General features: G+C 36.6%; 1 protein-coding gene across 1 annotated transcript in view; it reads left to right on the top strand.

Moving 5' to 3' along the window:
• Positions 1–12,066, top strand: part of LOC112048176 (apoptosis-stimulating of p53 protein 1) — a 371,714-nt gene that overhangs the window by 6,455 nt on the left and 353,193 nt on the right. The window lies entirely within an intron of this gene.

Genomic DNA, 12,066 nt, shown 5'->3' with positions numbered 1-12,066 from the left:
ACAATTTGCCAAACTTTATCTACAACGCCTCTCCCAGGCTACGCACCTATTGTTTTCATTTGGTATGTTTATTTTTTCTTTTGTCTCTCAAAGCAGTAAATCTTAATTATCATCTTAATAACTAGCGAAGCAGAAGCAAAAAATAGTGTTCGTCGCTGCCAAATAACTAAATAGGTGCCCACTTGTTTCATGGTCACGAGCTATTTATAAAAAACAATGAATAGTTTTTCAAATAGGCAAATTAACATTTTTCTTGTTCAAGGATTATCCGGTTAGACCTACCTGTGAGTATCTTTATCTTTTATCGTTTAATAATGCTTTCGGCAGCAACTATTCTATTTTTAAAAGGTAGAGTCTACTAATTTATTATTTCCATAATTAATTTTGAATTAATGTTTTATCTGTTGAGACAGCTTAGTTATCTTGATACATTTTTAAATAATCTACGACCAGGATTACTTTTTATAGACACGGAAAGCTCTGCATTTTATTACATATGTTTTGACGGCCTCCGTGGCGCAGTGGTATGCGCGGTGGATTTACAAGACGGAGGTCCTGGGTTCGATCCCCGGCTGGGCAGATTGAGATTTTCTTAATTTGTCCAGGTTTGGCTGGTGGGAGGCTTCGGCCGTGGCTAGTTACCACCCTACCGGCAAAGACGTACCGCCAAGCGATTTAGCGTTCCGGTACGATGCCGTGTAGAAACCGAAAGGGGTGTGGATTTTCATCCTCCTCCTAACAAGTTAGCCCGCTTCCATCTTAGACTGCATCATCACTGTACCATCAGGTGAGATTGTAGTCAAGGGCTAGTTTGTAAAGAATAAAAAAAAAAAAAAAAAAAAAAAACATGTAATATATAATGTTTTCACCGAAAATTCAAATTTTCTGAGGAGTCGGTAGTCGGTAGGTATCAGGTAATTTTAAGAAGTTGGGGGCGGGTTTTCAAAGAAAAAATGATGCACAGTTTTTTTAGTCACGAATAGTCTGCATACCAATGTTCTGTTTCTACCTTGAAAATTGCAGAATTTACGGGAAGTGGAGGGTTAGAAAGAGATAAAAAGTAGCCTATATCGCTTTCCATCCTTCCAACTCTCTCCACTTAAAAAATTACGTCAATTCGTCGCTCCGTTTTCATATTTATAATATTAAAAGTATGGATAGCTGATAATCAAAATCAAAAACTTTAAATTGAAGTTACGAGGTTTTCAAACTGTAGTAGATATGATAAGAGTTGTTATGTACTATTCGACGCTACGATTTTGCGCTTTTGCTGTCGAGATCGTAAAGGTTTTTAGCGTGTATTCAAGAGGCACCTTTCAGGTTAGCCGTAGCGAGCAAATATTGACACTGCTCACTTACGCAAACGCTGCATAATGATGAATCGTATTGCCTAAACAAACATTATCATAAGAGGTTCTATTCGATATTGGATTATGGACACTGTATAGGACTAGGTATCTGGTATGTATTGTGTGAATTTGATGTTTTGCAAAAGCCCATTTATAGAAATCTACTTTTCTTTAACTGTCTAAGTAAAGGCTATATTTACCATCTGTTTTTTACAAAAGGAAAGTTTACGCAAACGCTACAGTATACGTATCTAAGTTCGCAGATCCTAGTGCATAACTAGCTAGTGATTTGTGGTATTCAAGATTTTGAAACGTTACCTAAGTACTAAGACTAAGACCAACAATCCATACTAATATTATAAAGCTGAAGAGTTTGTTTGTTTGATTGAACGCGCTAATCTCAGGAACTACTCGTCCGATTTGAAAAATTCTTGCGGTGTTAGATAGCCCATTTATCGAGGAAGGCTATAGGCTATATATTATCCCCGTATTCCTACGGGAACGGAAACCACGCGGGTGAAGTCGGCGGCGGCGTCAGCTAGTTTTAGTTAGAAATAGACGGATTTGAGTTTAATCCTTCTTTGGAAATGTAGACAATTAAGAAATAATATTACTATGTTAAAGCATTGTTACCTATTTATATTTGTGCTACGAACCTTCAGATAAACTGTGGTTCTATAGCAGAGAAGTCAAATGAAATTCTGAATAGTGCATGTGCAAGTTTGCTTGATTGCACTGATCCTAGTACCGGTCGTCAGATTCTACTGAGCCGGCAAAAAACTTAGCAGTTGCTTATTATTTATTAGGAAAACATCGTGAGGAAACCTGCATACCTGAGAATTTTCCTAATTCTCTACGTATGTGAAGTCTGCTAATCCGCATTGGGCCAGCGTGGTGAACTAAGCCTAAAGACCTCTCATTCTGTGAGGAGACTCGAGCTCATCAGTGAGCCGAATATGGGTTATTAATGATGGTGATGATGATTATCATAAATACTAGTGTACACTCATACAACCTACTGTAGGTTTTGAATTTCGACAAAGTATAATAATTGACGAATTAAATTAAATAAGCAAAGATATTTGATTAATTAATATTTAGAAGTCTTCATTGACTCTATAATTTGACACTCAAGTCGCGGCCACGTTGACCTATGCTGTTGACTAATAAGTATATTTTTCTGTCAATTATTACACAATCGGCTTATGCCTAAACTCGTTTGGAGATGTATCGTAATTCGTGACAGGTCAAGGTTGGGATGTCGACAAATTGTTCACGCGTTTCATGACAGATGGACGGATAAAGCGGTCGTACAATACAATACTCACCTTGGGCACGAATTGTTTTATGACGCAGCAGGTTTATTTTTGCCCTTAACAAATGGTTAATGCATTAAAGCTCGAACTTATGTTTAGTGTACCTGTGAACTGCACGAATAACATAATATATTCGTGCAGTTATAGTGCGTGCGAGTAGTAGTTTTGGGGATTAGCATACAAACACGTAGACAAGTTTCTAAATTGTAATTTGTTACTAGCTGACGCTGCGCGGTTTCACCCGCGTGATTCCCGTTGCCGTAGGAATACTGGGATATTATATAGCCTATAGCCTTCCTCGATAAATGGGCTATCTAACACTGAAAGAATTTTTCAAATCGGACCAGTGGTAACTGAGATTAGCGCGTTCAATCAAACAAACAAACAAACTCTTCAGCTTTATAATATTAGTATAGATTAATAAAGATGATAATAAAAAGTATTACAAGTAGTTTTTTTTAATAATATTGAATGGACTAGGCGGATTTAACAATAGATATATAATCGCAATAAGCCTTTAAGAACGTCCACTGCTCTTGTGCCTAGTTTGGACTACTTTAGTATTTTATACGAGTACTATAAACTACTTGCTACCGCCCAAAGAACATTCGTACTCGACTAAAATACTTAAGTAGTCCGAACTGGGCATTACAGAGGTAGTAGTAGGTGGACCTACCTGTAACTTTTGTAGAGATGTGTTTTTCGTTTTAATTTTCACTTTAAGACACACACTCGTTCAATATTGTATTTATAACTATTTATATGAAGAAGCTTACTCCATTTTGGATTAAAGGGTAGATGATCTTTGAGTATTCATCCGACCAGATATTACTCCCTTATATCGTTAAGTTTTCAATTTCTTATTGTTATAACAATACGGACGAAAGTGGCTTGTATTTATGACAGATAGCATAATGAGGTGGGATGCCTTTTGTACATCAAAATAATGAATCCTTGATGTTGTACATGATTTCCTTTAATGTTGGCAATTTACCTGAATCTGACGCAAGCTTGAAAGATCACGTTCCTCCGTACTCTGATTATAGTGTAGACTACAATAACGTATAATTGGTCTCGTTAAATTATTTATTTATTATATCAATTCGTAAATAAATGCAATATTTTCAAGGAAAAATGCATGCCCGCCTTCGCATTATTCTTTACGAACTACGAACGAACTGGAACGAAAGTTTCAGCCGAATAAAGCTTCAATAACTTAGTGGTTAAGGGGCCGTACTCATCAGAGAGGGTGGTGGTTTGATATCCGCCCGGTAGACTATTGTCGTACCCACTCCTAACACAGCTTTTTCCGACAAGTTAGAGGGGTTTTCCGTGGAAACGGGAATTAGTCATATTTAAAAGATATGGAAAATATTAAAAAAAAGAATTAGATCAGAGTTTTACGAAAATCGCGGAAGTAGAACAATTTCAAAATTATTGCACACATATCCGACAAAACATCCGAGTACCTACACCAAAATTTGTATTCGCACGAATCACTGATTCATTGGACATTGTCAGTTTATGTGCAGTAACGGTTAGTTCTACTAAAATTTTAAAGTAATTGGTTTAAATAAAGGCGTTATTCACACGAGAGTTAAAAAAGCGATGCGTTGGCGTGCGCAGCGTATAGTATAAAGTTGAATGAAGGTCTATTTCAGAGTTACCCAAACTTTTTTGTGTCGTAGACCCCTTGCCATGTTTTTCCGTGTTGGGTAGACCTCCTACTTACCTGATATTGATTTCTTGTAAATTTTTAACTGTAATGAAGTTTTGTGTTAAAAACTTAAACAAAAATTGAAAGTGTTCGATAAAATGCGCCATGTTTTAAAAACGCAGTCATGTGAATATATACTTGGGAATGCATTTGTTGTATTAGTTGTTGTGGCCTTAATAAACAAACAAAAATATACACTGTGAAAATCATAACTATGTAAAGGGTCTATGAAGTGAAAGAGCTTGTGCGTGAACATTCACAATGTTTCTACAACAAATGGCGTGGATCTTTAGCCCCCAGGCTTACATAGAAGATGGGTGTAACAGAAATTTATTATCTAGTACCTACCTACGCAAATCGTGAATTGTGATGGCATAGTATTGTGGTATCATTACGATAGACATTCAAGATAAGATACTGTTGATGAGGATGATAAGATAAGATGACGTAAGATGTTTTGTAGATATGCGTAGGTAATGCTGCTAAATTAACAAGTCATAACAAAAACAGCATGAAGTTCCTAAATGTCATCAGCCTGTATCCGTCCACTGATGGACATAGGCCTTTCCGAGAGCGCGCCACCACACACGATCCTCCGCCTTCCTCCTCCAGTCATTACCTTCTTAATGTCGTCGGACCATCTGGCTGGAGGGCGTCCTACACTGCGCTTGCTGGTACGTGGTCTCCACTCCAGAACATCCGTATTCCTCCTCCAGCCACTCCCCACTACCTTCTTAATGTCGTCAGATCATCTGACTGGAGGGCATCCTACAATGCGCTTGCTGGTACGTGGTCTCCACTCCAGAACACGTCTGTCCCAGCCGCTATCTGTTCTGTGACAAATATGGCCCGTCCACTACCACTGCCAATCCTACTTACTACGTCGATTAACTTTCTAGCTTCTACTTACTAGCTTCTACTTGTTTAGATATAAAGTTCATAAAAAAACAAAGAAATCAAAGATAGCGTCTAGTACAACTTTGATAGCCACTATTTCATAAACTGCGTATATTTTGGAATATTGAGACCCCTTGAGATTTTATCGTTGTATGTTTACAACGATAATATGCCGAGAGTTATATATTTCTTCCTTTTGTCGTGGAGACCCTTGGGCCATGCAGTCGCAGTGCTTCAAAAATTCTCCAAATTATTACACCACGGCTAGTTGCCTCGACTGGTGATAGAAGAACTAATTTTTTGCACAAAGGATTAGCCTGTCTGTCCAACGCAGAAATGTAGCCAATATTGCCACCTTGCCACCATTACCCGTGGGCATGATTTGTAGTTATTAGGAAAGCATAAGTTCCCTATTGTATTCTAGTTCAATTAACATCAGGTCAGGAATCTTCTAGGTCCATAAATTTTGATTACATAAGAAATGTATTGTGTTTTTGTTTACGCAAAATACTTCTTGTTAGTACACAATCACAAATCATAATGTAAACTCATAACAAAAATGGCATCAAGCTGTGACCTCGCACGCGACGAAATTATGCTAATGTCTTGTTAATAATGCATAGTTTTAACGCTTTTAGTCATCGCTAATGAGCCTTAAACGAAATGTCGTTTAATATACAAGGCCAAATCGCTATATTAGCTAAATGTATAAATCTTTATCTCTTAGTTTTGTATGAGATTTAACGCATTTTTACGCATATTTATTCAAGTTCGTCCAGATTCGAGAAAAATATTTGTAAAGGTCTGATTAAGTTGGAAAACATTTACATTCCTTTACATAAAGCGGGTAAAAAGTTCGCTCCTTTCTTTATTGCCTATAGAATCAAGCTCACTTCTTCCTTTTAGATAATAATATTTACGATATATACGATTTTTAGTTTTTTATCTTGCAGGCATTTCGAATGCCGTCGCAGTCGCCTCTCTATTTTTATCGACGTGTTCGCGATGGGCACAAATACAAAACCAGTAAACGCACCTGCCTCGGCAACTGATGATCAGTTTACGACTGCACAATTACGAGTCATTGCTACTGTGATGTAATTGTCTTCAGCTGAGGGAAATACTAGGAAAGGATACTTTAGAAATAAAAACACACTTTTGTACGATGGATGTATTTAGTCTGGTATCTAGTGGAGCCGTGATAGCCCAGTGGATATACCTCTGCCTCCAATTCCAAAGGGTGTGGGTTCGAATCCGGTCCGGGGCATGCACCTCCAACTTTTCAGTTGTGTAAATTTTAAGAAATTAAATATGACGTGTTTGATACACGGTGAGGAAAAACATCATGAGGAATCCTGCATACCAGAGAATTTTCTTAATTCTCTGCGTGTGTGAAGTCTGCTAATCCCCATTGGGCCAACGTGGTGGACTAAGGCCTAACCCCTCTGATCCTGAGAGGAGACTCGTGCTCAACAGTGAGCCAAATAGGGGTTGTTAATGATGATGATAACGTTTCAACAATATTTATAATCTTTATCTGTTTATAACATTTATACAATGATAACAGCTTTTATTTGTTTTAATAACTTATTGTTAAAAGCATGGATATTTTTTTTAAAAATTCCTTCATTTCTGTTATAGCAAAACCTTTTACGAATGTATCAAAAGAGCCAATATTTGAATTGATTGGTTTTAATATTAATTTCAATTATCGCCAGCATTTCCTTGTGTGGTTTCTGTTGCTAATGAAATATGCGCGGTTTTGTTTGCGGTTTCATAATTAATTATTGAAAACGTGAATAACTATTATAGATAAGGAATTTTAACTGTGTACGATTTATATTATGAGATAATACTAATTTAATCGAAAATCTAAAGGCTTTGCTATAGAATAGACCATATCTCTTTGTCTCAATTACTAGTTAGTTGTAGAAATACTAAATACTAGTAAAGCACAATCATCTATTTACATCATCATCTACCGAATGTTTGTACAGCCTTCTACATATTGTGGTTTAAAATTGGGCCAAGTTTCATTTAAATTTATTCAGTAGTTTCAGCGTGAGCGTCAACATTAAATATGGACAGACAGACAGACTAAAATTAAAAGAAATATATTTTTTGCTTCAGCATCGATTATACCTATCAATCAAGATCCCATCCGTTACCGGAACGCTAAATCGCTTGGCGTACGTCTTTGCTGGCAGGGTGGTAAATAACCACGGCCGAAGCCTCCCACCAGCCAGACATAAACCATTTAAGAAAACCTCAATCGGCCCAGCCGGGGAACTAACCCAGGACCTTTTTTTTTTTATTCTTTACAAGTTAGCCCTTGACTACAATCTCACCTGATGGTAAGTGATGATGCATTAGGAGGAGGATGAAAATCCACACCCCTTTCGGTTTCTACACGGCATCGTACCGGAAAGCTAAATCGCTTGGCGTACGTCTTTGCTGGCAGGGTGGTAACTAGCCACGGCCGAAGCTCACCAGCCAGACCTGGACCAATTAAGAAAACCTCAATCGGCCCAGCCGGGGATCGAACCCAGGACCTCCATCTTGTAAATCGTCCGCGCACACCACTGCGCCACGGAGGCCGTATATCATGGCTTAGCATAGCGTATAGATCAGCAGTTTTATAATGACCGGAAGTGAACCCGTATATGCGAGAACGTATTACACTACAAGTACGAACGTAGGTAAATGGGTAAAGCAAAGGTGAGTGCTCTACTAGCCCCCTAGCCGCGTCGATGACATTTCTCTTTTCTAGCTACCGTTATTTACATGTAAGTAGATGTAAATTATATGAATTACGTATTGAAAGTGGAGTATGACGTATGTAATGTAGTTTACTTAAAGAACATGAAGCCACTAGAATGTCTCTCAAAAAGTTCGAAGTGTTTATTAAATGCAAGCTTTTAGGAAAGTCTTATTATATTGTTAACTAGCGGACGCCCGCCCTTCGTCCGCGTGAAACTCGATGTAAACTTTCAACTAACCCAACCCTACCCCCAAGCCTACCCTACCATACCCTACCCCTACCCTACCCCTACCCTGCCCTACCCTATCCCTACCCAGTTTTCTAATTATTATTAATATGAACTTTATACAATAACAATAAAGCTCATATTGACTACGTTTTAGTTAGAAAACATTTGTATGGGAAAAAGAAAAGGCCTATTTTTGTGGTTTTTCCGACAATTTTTCGAATCTTTCTCGCCGTATAAACTATCCTAGAACTTCAACGAACATTTTAAAAAAAGAATTGGCCAAATTGGTCCAGGCGTTGTTGAGTTATGCGCTTACCAACGCATTTTGCGATTTATTTTTATATTAAAGATGAATAAATAAATAATAAAAAAACTTGGTGTTGAACTGTATTATACGACTGTGTACTTAGTTTTAAATAAGTTTGTAAAATGGTGGTAAACAAAATAAATACACCTTGGCTGAGTTTGTTATGGGCTCTTCTCAGACCAAGGCGCTTTGGAAACCTCGTAACTTTAGTTTTAAGTTTTCGACTATTATTGCCATTAGATTAAATTAAATTATGACATAATCCTGACTTTTCAAAAGTGCTTGTAAACTAAGCCTAATTGAAATAAATGAATTTTGAAAGTTGAACATATAAGATATAAGAGTAAATATTTATATATGTGAAAAATATAGACTTAGTTGATATTCTAGGTAACGTAGGGTGACTCTAAATTACATATAAGTATACTGAGGTCATACTCGAATCGGCTTCGGCAAAGACGTACCGTCAAGCGATTTAGCGTTCCATCATCATCATCCACGGGTGTGGACTTTCATCCAACTTCTAACAAGTTGTCCCGCTTCCATCTTAGATTGCATCATCAGGTGAAATTGTAGTCAAGGGCTAACTTGTAAAGAATAAAATATATCCATAATTTATCCGTCCATATCCATACTCCATACTAATATTATAATCTGTCTGTCTGTCTGTTATCTTTTCACGGCCATACTGCTTTACTTTACTTACTATAAATCTCTTGTGAACTCTTGGCAGAGTGTTCGTGGTTGCTACGATGAGCGATGCTATGTTTCTTCAGTTCGGTTCAGTAATCGAGGCGTGAAAGAGTAACAAACATTCGCACCATCAAAATCATCAGGTTTTCGCAAATCTTGGGAATCCATGGATTTTTTCGGGATGAAAAATAGCCTCTGTGTTAATTCAGAGTAAAAGCTATTCACATTACAAATTTCAGCCAAATCGCTTCAGTAGTAGCGGCGTTAAAGAGTAACAAACATCCATACAAACTTTCGCGTTTATAACATTAGTAGGATTTTTCACGAAAAGATAAATCCATGTCCTAGTCCAAGTGGTTGTATAGCGTGCACAATGCATTGATCCTCTGGATGTTGACTCGAGAACATTCAATTGCAAATTGAATATTGTGTATTTGCAATTGAATTACGCAAAATAATTTTATTGTTTATTGAAAATCAAATCACAGTATAGGTACTTCTAAGTACAATTTACCTATTTCAGATGAATGGCACAAACTTTTCGTTTACGGCTAAAGCATCTGGGCTTCATGTTAGAAGCAAATTATAGATATCTTTGGATTAGTTATCCTAAAACACTGTCTAAAGGCGTAATTAGATATTTATGAAATAGATCCATCTACGTACTTACAAATGCAAATATATTGCGACCATAAGGTTAGGCAAAGATCAAATAGTCCATATACGGTAAACATCGTATTTCTTAGGAAGCCACAAGCTGAAATATGGTCAGCTCTTTGTACTCAAGATTTGCGTTCCCATTTAATATAGATGCTGGAACATGCAGAAATGACATGTCCTACTTTACAGTCTTATAAATTGCTACAGTTTCCTACCTACCTTTAGGATTTATTGCAACGTATCACAACTTTATTGTTAGATCACTATAACATGACATATTCATGCACAAGCTCAAGTTTCTATTTATTATTGACTAGACCAGTTTATGGATTAAGTATTGTACTATATGTGAAAAACTATGTATTTATGCAGATTTTTGACATTGTTGATATCTAAAGTAGGTGTTAAAATGTAATTTACACCTTATACTCAAATTTATAAATATGCGTTTAGCTTATAATCATGTTAATAAAATAAAATATATTATTCAGATATGATGTATTATGACATTTAGTTCCATTTTATTAATACATACACATTAATCTTGCCAATCTACTAAAATCATACGTTGCCTAGGTTAGAACCCTACTTAAGATGTTCTAAATAAAATAATATTAAGTTTTATAGCTCCTTTATGAATGATATGACATGATAATAATAACAATATCGCATCTAGTAGGAGTTCAGATGGTAACACGTGTTGAAATACTTTTCTCATGTATGACTAATAAATAATTAATAACATGCTCCATGACAGTTCTTGTCTACAATGAAAAATATTGCACAATTTGTTTCCTAATGAAATATTCATTGAAAGCATTAATGTCAAACGCAGCTGCCTTAAATTGCTATGGGTGCCATCGATTGGGCGTGTTTTGATTATACGGAGAACGCTTGCAAATGTTTGAATAGAAAATTAGTATGTGACGCATCTGTCTGCATAATCTTTGCTTGCCCTTAAAAGTGAAAGTAGCTCGACCGATAAGATCTTCTTATTAGCTTCCTCACGATCTAATACCACGGAGAATACTTCTGCGACTATATACAGAAGCCTGTCATATCTGTTACAGTTATAATATAAAATCTTTTTAAAAAAAAAATTAAACCGACTTTAAAGATGCCTTAAACTAAAAGATATAAACATTTTCGTACCTATGTTCTTTTTACTGATCGGTTTTTTCGGTAACTCTCGGTAAAAGTTAACTTTAATAGATAGTCATAATGATGTCGCAGATGTTTTTTAAGTTAGAGGAATACAATTCCATCACACATGATTTTCGCGTAACTTCAACCGTTTACGTTTACGCAATGGAAGTTCTCAAAAGGTTCGGTTCGTGTTAACTATAAGCCTGGTAGCCTTTCTCGATAAATGGACTTCTTCAACACAAAATATTTTTCAAAATGATACACTACTTCCAGAGGTAAACGCGTTTAACCAAACTAACGAACAAACTACTTATAAGTATAGATTTTCGTTTCAGTCCATATACTAACTAAGTGTGCCATCTGTTTGCATATTCATTGGCTGCCCTTAGAAGTGAAAGTGCACTGGCCCGCTGATATCATCTCGTCTCATTAGCCCCTCGCGATCTAATGAGCGGTGCGACACCTCTAACATTGTGCTCTTTGACACGTTGCGCGACACATTTCCACCTTCAATATCTAATAGACTATGAGCCCGTGGACCCCAGACCTTCCTCATCCTAATAATATTATAAACGCGAAAGTTTGTATGGATGTTTGGATGCTTGTTACTCTTTAACGAAATGATGAAATTTGGAATGGAAATAGATTTTAGTCTAGACTAACACATAGGCTACTTTTTATCCCAAAAAAATTCATGGTTTCCCGAGATTTTCGAAAATTAATGATATTGATGATATTAATGTTTGTTACTATTTCACGCCTCGACTACTGAACCAAATTAGCTGTAATTTGGTATTGAGATATTATAGCATGGATTAACACATAGGCTTCCCGAGGGATTTGTGAAAAACTAATTCCACGCGGACGAAGTCGCGGGCGTCTGCTAGTTTTATAAAAACCGAAAGTTTGTCAGCTCATGCTCCTACCATAAAAGTAAGTACTGAAGGAAGGACTTTCCATTATATTTTTTTATATCGAAAAAAGTAGTCCA

Source organism: Bicyclus anynana, chromosome 16, assembly GCF_947172395.1.
Source record: "Bicyclus anynana chromosome 16, ilBicAnyn1.1, whole genome shotgun sequence".
In the NCBI taxonomy this organism is placed as follows: Eukaryota; Metazoa; Arthropoda; class Insecta; order Lepidoptera; family Nymphalidae; genus Bicyclus; species Bicyclus anynana.
This window is presented reverse-complemented; position numbering and strand designations above follow the sequence as displayed.